General features: G+C 44.1%; 1 protein-coding gene across 11 annotated transcripts in view; it reads left to right on the forward strand.

Annotated features, from left to right (window-relative positions):
• The window catches only part of STON2 (stonin 2), a 158,930-nt gene that overhangs the window by 66,842 nt on the left and 78,411 nt on the right, over positions 1-13,677 (forward strand). The gene's annotated exons all lie outside the window — the stretch shown is intronic.

The raw sequence follows: 13,677 nt of genomic DNA on the forward strand, positions 1-13,677 counted from the left end.
TGCTTTAGGAATTTGTCTCTGGATCATTTTTCAAATTTGGGTAACATTTTTCCTCACGGTGTGTGCTACTGGGAGGTTCTACAAGTAGAAAGAGTGATTCCTCTTGCAGACTAAAGGGTTCAGACAGGATTTAGTTTGGTATTTGATAATATTGCAAGGAATCCTAGTTTATGATGGTCTCTCTCTCTCTCTTCACAAGCCACAGTTCTTTATTGCATTTTGTTTGCACTGACACACTCAATTCTGGTTGATGCCCTGTGACGGATGATCTTGATCAGTGGCTGAAATACGCCCCCACAACCCCCTCTCCACCCTGGGGAGCATTTCATGGGTGGGAGCATCTTGTGGATGGGAAGTCACAAGCTGAGGTGGTGAGGAAGAGAGGCGGTGCTTGCCTCCCGTTTGCGTCTCCTTGCTCTCAACCTCTTTGCCAAGCCTTCCCGTGGAGGAGGCTAAGAGCACACAGACGCTGGAGTCACACTGCTCAGGTTCAGATCCTCCTTCTGCCATTGTGACCTTGGGCAAGATTCTTAGTATCTTTACGACTCAGTTTCCCCATCTGAAAAGTAGCCGTAATAATAGTACTTACCTCAGCCAAATTATTACTCACTCCAAGTGAGACAGTTTATGTACAACAACTTAACATAATGCTTGACACAGAATGAATGATCATCAAGGATGTGATTTCTTCTCTCTCCTGCCCCAGGGTTCTTATTGCTTTAGGGAAGTAGAGGTGGGCTCCTCACTGCAGGAAAAGTCAAGATCTCTAGGCTCAGGCTGGTTTTTTTGGTGGCCTCTTTACTTAGGTGAAAATTGCTTTAATTCCTAGAGGTTCAAATAATGAACATCGGAGTCCTAGCCTGAACTGGACATTGTTAATCTGTCCCCAAAGCTTATAATTATGTTTAGTATCTCCCTTTTCATTGAGAAAGCCTCCTCCCCTGTGTTGTTTTGGTCAGGGTCCTAGCAGGAAGCAGATGGTGCCCTCAGAGGGGTTTATCTGAAGAGAGTTTAATGAAAGAACTGCTTACAGAGGCAACAAGACCTAGATTCATGGAAGAGGGGCTGCCCCACAGGTGCTATGGCTATAGAAAGAACAACACCGCTGCCAGAGACTTGGCAAAGTGGGGAGAGAGGGGGGAGTAAATACCCAGATCTTGTGTTGGTCCTCCCATCAGCAGATCTTGTCGGAAACCAAAGGGCATGGAGCCCTGGTGAGGCACCCCGCAGCAGTCAGCCACCAGGCCACAGAGCAGGTGGAGAGAGGTGGGGAATGGCTTTGGAGTGAGGGGTGGTGGTGAAGCAAATGGAGAATAGCCAACACACTTTGGTCTAGTACATTTAGTACTAGGAACTAAATGTCCTGCAGGCTGGGGTCACTCCAGAGACACAAATGCAAAACCAGGACTAGAGAATGATGAGTGATGCTCTCGGTTCCCTCCTTCAGCAGGAGGCGGTTTCTGCAGCTACAGGGAGGCTAGAGGTATGGCCTTTTAGCAACCGTCCTCTTTTGCAGAAGTAGTAATAATCATAGCCAGGACTTTCTGAGTGTGTGCTGTGTGTCCGATGTGGATTATCGCTGCCTTTACAAGAATCCTGCTGGCAGGCATCATTCTCATATCCTAGTTGACCCTGAGTCTGTAGAAGGTTAAGAGACTTGTCTAAGAGAACACCGCTAAGGAATGGACAAACCTGTGTCTCAGTCAAAGTTCCAAAGCCTTTTCCAGTGGCTCCCAAACCTGGCAGTGCCACAGAGTCATCATGTTATCGATTTGCTGTTACCTTCCAGACCTTCTGTACAGATAGGTATAGAAGAGATATATATATATATATGTATACCAGAGCTGGAGGAAAAAGCTCCTGTTTCCTTAACAGATATGAGTTCTTACAGATAACTGCGCTGTGCCCACTATATTGTGTTAAACAAGTTTCTGGACACTGCATTTTGAAAAGAAATATCCTAATTCTTTAGTCTCAGGCAAGGACCCAGATGGGCCCAGGTGCTAGCAGCGCCCCCATCTGCTTTTTTTTTTTTTTTTTTTTTAATAAATTTATTTATTTTATTTATTTTTATTTTTGGCTGCATTGGGTCTTCATTGTTGCGCGCGGGCTTTCTCTAGTTGTGGTGAGCGGGGGCTACTCTTGGTTGCCGTGCAAGGGCTTCTCATTGCGGTGGCTTCTCTTGTTGCGGAGCACGGGCTCTAAGAGTGCGGGCTTCAGTAGTTGTGGCCCATGGGCTTAGTTGCTCCGCGGCATGTGGGATCTTCCCGGACCAGGGCTCAAACCTGTGTCCCCTGTGTTAGCAGGCAGGTTCTTAACCACTGTGCCACCAGGGAAGCCCCCCCCCCCCCATCTGCTTATGATGGAGAGGTCTTCCTTTGCGTCTCACCTCCAGTCACTCTCCAGGACCAGAGGTGGGAACCGGTGTGCCTCCAGGGCCCTGGAAGATGAGAGGCAGTGAGGTGAGTAGCTCAGAGGGCAGTTGCCCAGGCTGTGTGGACGGTGTCTGGATGCAGCCTTCGCTGTGGGAACCCCATGAGGTTCTTCCCGAATGTCCTGACCGGTGCCAACAGGGTGGAGTTCTGGCTTTGAAGAGCCTTTAACTCGTCCTGACTCCCAGGATAGAAGGAAGATAAGGAAAAACAACGTTTAGGAGGACGACCAAGTATTTCTAAGCCTGTGGCACTTACCCATCTACCCCAGCAATGGGGAATTTACAGATGCTTTCAGTTGAGCTATTGAGAGCCTCAAAGTAATCGATAGACATGGGAAAGACCCCCCCCAGCCAGGTGACTACCCATCCTGTGCCCGGCACCAGGCCTGTGGCACTGGCCAGCCTCTGGGAGAGCCCTACTTTGAGGCTGGATGTTTCAGTCAGGGTAAACTGAATCGCTCTGAGGCCGAGGAGCAGATTCTCATCCACCTCTGTCTCCTCTCTCTGGAGCTTCTCTTCCTCATCTGTGAAATGGGGCTTGGCATCCCTGCACAGGCAGGGCGACAGGGTGTGTGCAGAGGTGCTTCGTACAGTGCGAAGTGCCCTAGGAGTAAAAAAAAAATCCTAATTGAATAGCCCTGTGCCTTACTTCCCTTTAGCATGGGAAATGAGGGTAATTATTGCCTACTCCTTTATTGCCCCAAAGAGGACTGTAAACCATATGCGTTGTGGGATGGGATCCGAGAGGGGCTTCGTGATCCTCAGCAGTGAGCCGGGGTAAGTGGAGAGACGCTGCGGGGTTTCAGGATGATGGGTTCCTGTGCTGAGGGCTTGGGGGTCCTTGGGAGGACCTTCCTTGGGGAGACTTCTGTCATTTATCTGCCCACTCTCGACCCCCATGTCCTTTAGCATTGCGGAGGGAAGAAGAGGGTGAAGAGAAGTTGCCCCGCCGGCCCGGGGGTTTCCCTGGGGATGCGGCTGGGGCAGATGCTCCGTGATTCATCTCCTATGTGGAGCGGGATTATGGTGGCCCAGGCCCGGCCTGTTTCCCTGGCTCTGTTGCTCTGTACCAGCCCACAGCAAGCCATACCTCCTCCCTGTCCTCCGCGGCAGGAGTCCTGCAGGAAGTTGGCATCCCCACAGGGCAATCCCGATTCCCAGCATAATTGTGGAGGGAAAGACTCTGTGATCAGCCTACACTTTCTTCTCATTTTCTCACTAAGGAGATAATTAGGAGGAGGAAGGCAAACAAATCCCAAATCCCCTCACCTTGGTTAAATCACGGGGTGTGGGCAGAGCTGGAGAGCAGTGTAGATGTTTGCTGTGGGGTTCAGCTTTCCAGTGCAAATGGCACAAGTGGGAATAGGCAAGATCCCTAATAGCACCCCCTGTCTCCCCAGGGTCCCCTTTCCCTAGATGACAGGCACACCCTGTCATCTTCACCAGTCAGAGTAGCTCTGTAATGCCCCTAGTCTTACCTGAGTTGATAAATGGTAAGAGGGTCGAAGGAATAAAAATAAGCCTTCTGCCTTGGAAGTCCACTGCAACCAAGAGAAGAGAAAACACAGAAGTGTTTGCAGTAGCACAAGCTGCTGTTAAGTAGTGGGCCTCCATTTTGCTTTTCTTTCATGCACGAGAAAGGTGTGGGTTTAAGTGTGGGATGAGAATGCTCAGGTGTGTATGCAAACTGAGAAGTGTGATGCTGGGTGAAGCACATAGCAGGTGTTTAATAATTGTCTGTTGAGTGGATCCCTGCGTGAAAGGAGTGGGATGCCAGGTGGTGAGAGTCATCCGCATCCCAGACATCTGTATCCCAGTTGGGTTTAAGAGTCCAGCATTTCTCCCAAGTGTGTCCCATGCAGCCGCCTAAGAAAAGCCGGGATGCTGGGGCCAACGAGTTAGGTCATGACCTGCTACCTTTGTTTTTTTAAAAAAATATTTATTTATTTATTTATTTTTGGCCGCGTCAGGTCTTAGTTGCGGCACACGGGATCTTTCGTTGCTGTGTGCGGGCTCTTTGTTGTGGCGTGCGGGCTTCTCTCTAGTTGTGGCGCGAGGCCTCCAGAGCACGTGGGCTCTGTAGTTGCCGTGCATGGACTCTGTAGTGTGCGGCATGCGGGCTCTGTAGTTTGCGGCATGCGGGCTCTCTAGTTGCGGCACGTGGGCTCAGTAGTTGCGGGGCTCAGGCTTAGTTGCCCCACAGCATGTGGGATCTTAGTTCCCCGACCAGGGATTGAACCCACGTCCCCTGCATTGGAAGGCGGATTCATAACCACTGGACCACCAGGGAAGTCCCCCTGCCACCTTTGCTGGAGATTTGTAGCATGTATTAGCTTATTAAAGATTTTGAAAAGTCCTGAAATGATATGGTATTTATGTATGTATCTATGTATATGTATAATTTATATTTATATGTGTGTGTGTGTATATATATATACACACACACATATATATTTATATACATCTACAAATAATTTTAGTCTTTCATTAACCCATAGTGCCTATCTGGTTACCTGGTCATATCTCAAGGTACAGAAACCCAAACATACATAAATTAGCAAATTTGAGTTGGAAGTGCATGCCATTGCTAAAGTGTTGGGAAACCAGAGAAACCAGAAAGAAATATTTTGACAAACTTTCCTGGATTTACAAAGGTAGCTCTACTTTGTCTTATGCTCTGCTATACCTCTTGGCCTTTTTAAAAAATTGTAATTCGATAGACTCAGGACTACATTTTGCCAAACGTTCTTTGTATTTAAAACCTCGTGGGATTTAAAACAAATGTAGACCAGATGTTCTTGATTTATTTGCATTTAACTGATCACAATGGAATTCTGCCAGAGCAGTAGGAGATCCCCAGGGATTTTGGACTCCTCTTTTTCTTTTTCCCCTCGGAAACAAGTGTTTGTGATGGGTAGAAACCTATGGACTCGGGAGTTCAATTTTTGTGACAAGCACTTTTTAGATGCTTAGAAAGTTTCTGTTGTCATGATTGGTTAAGGATAGAATGAGAACATCACGGGGGCTGTGTGCCTCTTTATAAAATGTAACACGTTTCTCTGTTGCCTGTTTTGTCGTAATCCTGCTGCAGCTGGTAGAACACTAGACCAGGGGCCCAGATTCCTAGTAAACAGTAATTATCATTGTGCGTGATGGGGCTACAGGGGATTCTTGTTATTCTTAAGGCACATTTGTATTTTATGATTTTTTTTTTCGCCTTGAATACATTTTGCTTGGAAAACAAAATTGAGTTAACTTATTTTAAAAATTCTTTTGCCTAGCTATAAATTTCAGTGATAATTTGTATCCCTCCTGAGTAATAGTGTCCTCCTCAAAATCGAAGAACAGTAGGACATATTTTTAAAACAAATTACATCTTTTTTTTCTTTCATTAACAAATAGAAATTTGGCCCCATTTCTGTTCTTAGGATGCCCCAGGATCCTTGATATTCTTGTTCCCATTAAGTTGTACATTTTGGATTTAGATCAGTATTTTAAAACTCTAATGATTGCTTTCTTTGAAAATTTCTTTTCAAAGAGTTTCAAAAGTTTCTCAGAAACACAAATTTTTATTGAGTAAAACCGGTATTTTACCAGTCATTGCAAATACAGAAAAGAGTAAAGTGTATGACATCTGTCTATGAAGAACGGATAATCTACAAATTTTTGCTGTTAAAAGGATCATTATATATAACTTAAAAAATAGTTTTTAGCTATGGAACATCTACTGTATGCTAGGAATGTGTTGCACACATTTAATCTTCATAATCTTAAAAGTAGATATTACTACCCCATTTTATAGAAGCAGAAACACAGCTAAGGAGATTCAATGAGTTGGCCAAAGTCACACAACTGTAAAGGGTAGTGTTGGGATTCAGTCCAAGTCTCTCTCCTCAGTTTCCCTGCCTGGTGCCTGGTAATGAGAGGCTGGTGTTTGTGAATGCGGTGCGTTGTGGGCAGCAGTTACAGAGAACCTTCTGGGGGCCCAGCGCTGCTTCCTCTGCATCCCAGGAGCTATGTACAAACCTCCCTCGTGAGTTTATCTCATTGGGTGGCAGTGACTTGTTTAGGAGTCCCCACTAGACTGAGGTCTTCTTGGAAGCAGGAACCACATCATATTCATTTTATATTCCCACAACACTGCCTGGCACGTTGAACTTACACAGTGGATGTTTGTGGAATAAATTAACTATTCTGATATAGGGCTAGAAGACCCTTGTTCCCAATCCTGTTCTCCAATTACCTAGGCTTAAGTGTATTTGCTAATTGAAATGTAACTTCATGACAGGGAAGAATTAAAAGAGAACAGATAGGTGCAGCCAGTGTGGAATTAAGACTTTTTTTCCTGTGTTTTCACAGGTTAGCCATTTATCCAGTCGTGTCCATTCATTTTGTTTTCCTGTTCTTATTTGGGTTTTACTATAGTCTTTTAAATTTTCTAAAAAAAAAAATTGATGTATGGGTGGGGGTGCAGTGGGGGGTTCTCTCTCTGTCTGGGTATCTCAGCATTTCACTTACCCTATATATTCTTTGACCAAAGCAGCCATATTTTCCTTTCCTATTTATTTAGCTCAGAGAGTGCAAAGAAGGTGATTTGGGGAAAGCTTTTCCGTGATATTGAAATAGGTCCTTGTGATTATTGAACCATCTATGTAGAGCAAAATCTGAGAAAGAGTGGTAGAGTTTAAGATGCTGTGCTCCATACAGATGATCTAAACTAGATATTTTAGAATTACTTCATAAAAAACCTGTGACCTCCAACCAGAGGTTTTGCAAGTCCCTTTTAGAATTGCTAATGCACTAGTCCTGAAGAGGAGGTGACAACTGTAGTGCCTTTTATTGATTACTTTCTGTGGTGTTCTTTGTAGTGTTATGATCTTCCTTTTATAGATGACAACACCAATGCCCAGAGCCACACATTAGTTAAGGGGCAGAATTAGGATTGATGTCCAGGCTTGTTGACGCTGTGCAGCTCTGCCTGTCCTGTGGCTGAGCTCTCTGCAAGGACCACTTCACTGCACCCAGTCCTACAGGGTGGAGCTTAAGAGGACGTAGAGAACGGACATGTGGACACAGGGTGGGAAGGGGAGGGAGGGACATAGGCTTGACATAAATACATTACCATGTGTAAAATAGATAGCTAGTGGGAACATGATGTATAGCACAGGAAGCTCAGCTCAGTGCTCTGTGATGACCTTGGGGGGTGGGAGGGAGGTATAAGAGGGAGGGGATATAGGTATACATATAGCTGATTCACTTCATTGTACAGCAGAAACGAACACAACATTGTAAAGCAATTTTACTCCGATTAAAAAAAAAAGAGGCTGTGTTCTTTCATTGCCAAACAGATGATCACAACTAGATATTTGGAACCACTTAGACTTCAGAGAGTCCATGAACTTGGATGATAGGTCAACACTGTCTCTCACCTCTAGGGAGGTTAGTGAAATGAGCATTTCTTTCAATTATGGGTGTAGGCAGCAAACCACAGTAGTAGTTGCAGTATCTCCACTTAATCATCAACAGAAATCACAGATGTTTCCATAGCACGTTATCATTCTGAATGGTAGTTATTGGTTGTGTTAATGGTTGTATTGATGGTAGTATTAATATTCTGCTGTAATTCAGGTAACATACGTGGTGGCCTGGAGTAGGGGACTGGACTAGGTTAAAGGAAACTGAACAAATTTAAAAGACATTTAGCATTTAGAATGGACAGAATCCACATCACATGTTTCCCTGTTATGCTTCAACATGTTCCATCTCTGTGCCTCTACTCTTTTTTTTTTTTAATTAATTAATTTATTTTTGGCTGCATTGGGTCTTCAACACTAGCAGTGCCACTTGCTATGGAAACTGGATTTTGGATCTGACACTCCATTTAAAGCCTACTTCCCACAGTTACAGTGAGGAGAAAGCAGTTGTTTATGCTTAATAAACCTCTCACTCAGCCTTTTCACCTGCTTATCTGTGGGATGGCTTGCTCATTCACGAAGGGGCTGGTTTATCCTGCTGGACTCATTGGCTTACATGCCAATTCAAAAGTAAATATGATAGTTCACAAAAGAAGAAATGCAAAGACGTAATAGGAAAAGATGATTATCCCCATAATCAGTTGTACAGATAAACAATGATGTTTATCGGCTTGGTAAAGTTTAAATGATTGGAAGTATCTAGTGTTGAGAGTGGAGAGCTGGGAATTTGTGTGCAAGGATCACAGAAGGACCCTTCTGGAGGGCATTCTAGCTATTGGTGTCAATTTGAATGTCACTCTTTAACAATTAATTTATTCCAATTAAATAATTTGACATGTGCCTGTGTGTGCATAGAAGCACTGTTTATATTAGCAAAGCAAACAAACAAAACCCAAATGTCAAATAAAGTGAAATGCTATGCAGCCATGGAAAGTGTCCCAATTATATTAATTGAAAAAGGTGCGTTACGGAATAGAATGTATAATCATTTTGCTATATTGGCCTATAACCAAAATAGCTCTAAAAATCAGAAAAAAAAAAGAATGAAAATACTTCCACTTAGAAAATTAAATATGTTACTAGAGCATTTTAAAATTTCTTCTGTGCTCTATGTGTTTGTTTGGGGGCTGGCCTGTTTGTTGGGGGTTGAGTGCTGGCCTGTTTGCTTTGTGGGGGAGGCCATTGTTTCAAACATTGCTGTCATATACTTGTGATTTTTCACTGGCATGATGCTAGTTGCTTACTCTTTGCAGGAAGTTGATATAGAGTGATGAAAAGCCCTGATCTTCTGAGTTTGACAGACCAAACACCGGTTCTGCTACTCCCCTGCTCCGTGACATTTGGCAGATTATCTAACCTCAGTGACCTTTAGTTTCCTCAACTGTAGAATGGAAATAATAATGATAATACTGAGCTTGCAGGTTTATTTTGAGGGTTCAGTGAGACCTGGAACATAAAGTTTCTGGAGTAAAATAAGGAGTAGTCATTATGATGATAGGGATATAATGCGGTTTTCAGAATTCCTCCTGTTTTAGAGCTAGGACTTAGCCTATGGGAGGAAAATTCTTTTAAGTTGTGGAAAAACGGCCAAATGGAACCCAAAAGAGGTTCTACTTTATGTCCTTGGCTAGTTTCTGTAAACCGCCTTTACAGAAAGGCAGTTTCTTCTATTCTTTCTGTTCTCATTGACTGAAGGGTGGGCTCACTCAGCATGCTTTGTGAAACCACTTGTGTCTATGCATTTTTCTGCAGAATTAGAATCAGGAAGAAAAGCTTTCCTGAGAAGAAGAGGGAGGGAGGATGGGGTGAGAGGGAGGGCTGGATGGGGGTAGGGAGCCAATGCCAGGTTTACTTTCATGAGGTGCCTCGCCCCTCCTCCTCTTCAGAATTGGTTTGTTTGGACAAATTGGTTGCCTCAAGCAACACGTTATTAGTCTGAGCCGGAATGTATCCCGGGAGACTTGCTACTTTCCCTTTGCCAAGTAATTGTCCTTTTCCCAAAGAGGGTGCTGGGGCTGTGGAGGCATTTTCCACTTTGGCATATTTCAGTCCAGTCCCCCCACCTCCCTCACACTGAGCGTCTGCTGCTGGCACTACGCACTTAGAAAGCAACCAGTTGTGAGCTGTTAATCTTTGTTTTCAACTCCAGGATTTTGTCATCCATCCTTCCTTAAACCCTCAGTACTGGTGTCTAAGGAAAGAAGATTGTACAGGCAGACCTCGGAGACATTTCAGTTTCCCTTCCAGACCACTGCAACAAAGTGAATATTGCAATAAAGCGAGTCAGGCAAAGTTTTTGGTTTTCCAGTAACATATAAAAGTTATGTTCACACTATAGTATGTTATGTGTGCAATAGCATTATGTCTAAAAAACAAGATAGATACCTTAATTAAAAAATCCTTTGGGGGCTTCCCTGGTGGTGCAGTGGTTAAGAATCTGCCTGCCAATGCAGGGGACATGGGTTCGAGCCCTGGTCTGGGAAGATCCCACATGCCACGGAGGAACTGAGTCTGTGCGCCACAACTACTGAGCCTGCGCTCTAGAGCCCACGAGCCACAACGACTGAGCCCATGTGCCACAACTACTGAAGCCCGTGCACCTAGAGCCCGTGCTCTGCAACAAGAGAAGCCACTGCAATGAGAAGCCCGCGCACTGCAACCAACAGTAGCCCCCGCTCGCCACAACTAGAGAAAAGCCCGTGCGCAGCAATGAACACCCAAAACAGCCAAAAATAAATAAATAAATAAATAAAATTAAAAAAAAACCTTTGTTGCTAAAAAATGCTAACCATCATCTGAGCCTTCAGCGAGTTGTAATCTTTTTGCTGGTGGAGGGTCTTGCCTTGATGCTGACTGATCAGGATGGTGGTTGCTGAAGGATGGGTTGCTGTGGCAACTTCTTAAAGCAAGACAGCGATGAAGTCTGCCACGTTGGTTGACTCTTCCTTTCAGGAATGATTTCTCTGCAGCATGCAGTGCTGTTTGATAGCATTTTACCCACTGTAGAACTTCTTTCAAAACGGGAGTCAGTCCTCTCAAACCCTGCCACTGCTTTATCAACTAAATGTATGCAATATTCTGAATGCTGTTGTCATTAAAAACATTGTCACAAATGTGTTGTCATTTCAACAGTCTTCACAGCATCTTCACCAAGAGTAGTTTCCATCTCAAGAAACCACTTTCTTTGCTCATCCGTAAGAAGCAACTCATCTGTTAAGGTTTTATTATGAGATTGCAGCAATTCAGTCACATCTTCAGTCTCCACTTCTAATTCTAGTTCTCTTGCCCTTTCTACCACAGTTATAATAGTAACTTCAAAAATCACTGACTGCAGATCACCATGACAAATGTAATAATGAAAAAGTTCGAGATATTGTGAGAACTACCAACACGTGACACAGAGACATGAAATGAGCAAATGCTATTGGAAAAATGGCGCCGATAGACTTGCTAGATGCAGGGTCACCACAAACCTTCAATCTGTAAAAAACAAAATATATCTGTACAGTGCAATAAAGCAAAATGCAATAAAATAAGGTATGCCTTTGTCACTGGTCAAAACGTTCCCCGTACCCCCCGACCCAGCCGCAGGACGTAGGCCTCCCTTGCAACAGGATGATATTCCTGCCCCGTTGACCTCAGGCTTGACCATGGGACCTGCTTTTTGGCAGTGCAACACAGGTGGAAGTGACACTTTCAGCATAGATTTCCACATGCTTTTCCCTTTGTCAGAGTCACCCACTCTGGGCCACATGCCGCCTTCAGACCCTGGCTTGGCCCTTGTTTTGGTGCTCCTCTTGCTTCGCTTGTCCTCCCACCCCACCTTCTAGACCACAGTCCACGTGCCCAGGACTCCAGAACCCTTTGCCTAGACAGCCATGGGCCTGCTCCCTGGTCTCTCCCTAGATCTGTGCACCCAGATGCAGCCCACGCCGTGGGTATGTGCAGCCCTAGGCCTGCAGGAGCTGGAAATAGAGCTTGGAGCTGAAGACAGTGTGGGATGGAGTGGGGTGGGGGAGGGGAGTGAGAAGGGAGCGGCCCTCAGGCCAGGGGCCACTTCTCCCTGCACAGTGATGTTTCTGTGTAGAGCTCCAAGGAGGCCGGGAAGTCACAATTCCATCTTGGCCTTCTGGGTTGGTATGAACATATATCGATCAAGGAGGATAAGACATGCTTTATTTAACAGTTTTTAGCTCGGTCCATACGTTAAAGTACTTGGACATATGTTATGTGAGCCTGCATCTGAACCGCTAGGGCAGTGCTGACGAATGCTCAGATGAGTCTAACGTCCTGAACAGGGGCTGCTTTTTCAGCCTGGGCCCCAGAATGATGTGGACAGAGCTGCAGCTATTTCTTGATAGATGTAATGGGAAAAATAAATCTTTGTAATTGTGAGCCACCAGGATTCTGGAGTTGTCTGTTACTGTGGCTTAACTTAGACTAAGGTCACTAATTTCAAAATGAACAGGTGACATTTATTGAAGATGTCTGACCTCACCCACTTTATTTATTTATTTATTTAAAGATCAGGTTTTGTTTTATTTTACTTATCTATTTAATTTATTGGCTGTGTCGGGTCTTAGTTGCGGCACATGGGATCTTTCGTTGTGGCACATAGGCTTCTCTCTAGTTGTGGCGGGCAGGCTCCAGAGGACGTGGACTCTGTAGTTTGCAGCGTGCAGGCTCTCTCCTTGAGATGTACGGGCTCAGTAGTTGCGGCATGTGGGCTTAGTTGCCCCGCGGCCTGTGGGATCTTAGTTCCCTGACCAGGGGTCGAACCCGTGTCCCCTGCATTGCAAGACGGATTCTTAACCACTGGACCACCAGGAAGTCCCTTCACCCACTTTAAATATAGTATTGGCAGAACTTTTTGTTATCGTATGTATGGTAGTGCTACGCAGAAGAGCCTGGAAGAAATCCCGGGAGTTGACTGGAGTTCTGTGACTGGGCACGTATGTGCCCTCTACACTTCCAGTTGCTCGCATTTCTGTTCCTGAATTGCTAACATTCAATGCACTTTGAGGCTCCTTTTCCAGTCGTGATGGGTTTGGGTTATCAATACATCTACCTTGCTTCACTTTCTTTGTGACCCTCCAGAAATAGAATTCAGGGCCAGAGCTTGGTAAAAAATGTATAAAATGAGAGAATATAAATAAAGTCCCTAATGTGAAAAAGAAAAGATAATATTTTTATTTTTTAAAGGTATCCATTATTTGTGAATTTACATTTGAATGTATCTACCTATCCGTTTCCCATCTTGTACCAGAAAGAATTATCCCAATGAATGGTTTTCAGGTCATGTCTGCTCAGAGGATATCAAATATGAGGCACTTGCTAGAGCTGAGAGTCTTTCTGACTTGGAACAAAGAAAAGTCACCTGGTCCTTGCTGGAAGTAATACTATGAACTTGGCCTAAGGATATCAAATATGGACATTTTTAATGGCAGTTAAGGTAATTCTATTGTAGGTTAAAAACACACTTGTTTTCAAAAAGCTTTCAAATACTTACATAATTTTATTCACTCTTTATTATAGCCTGTGCGATAAGGAGAAAAATATCCTGCCTTTTCACAGGGGAGGAAACTAAGGCTTATTAATTTTCAATGATTTGCCCTCTGTTCTACTACCAATACTAATATCAGTATTAGGAATATTAATATACCAATTAATGTATGAATATGTATTGTAAAATACAGATGTTAATGACATATCAATACTTTATATTATACCTCATATGTATTTAATATACTTTATATTATATATTGATAT

The sequence above is a fragment of the Balaenoptera borealis genome, assembly GCF_965194805.1.
Source record: "Balaenoptera borealis genome assembly, chromosome: 3".
NCBI lineage: Eukaryota > Metazoa > Chordata > Mammalia > Artiodactyla > Balaenopteridae > Balaenoptera > Balaenoptera borealis.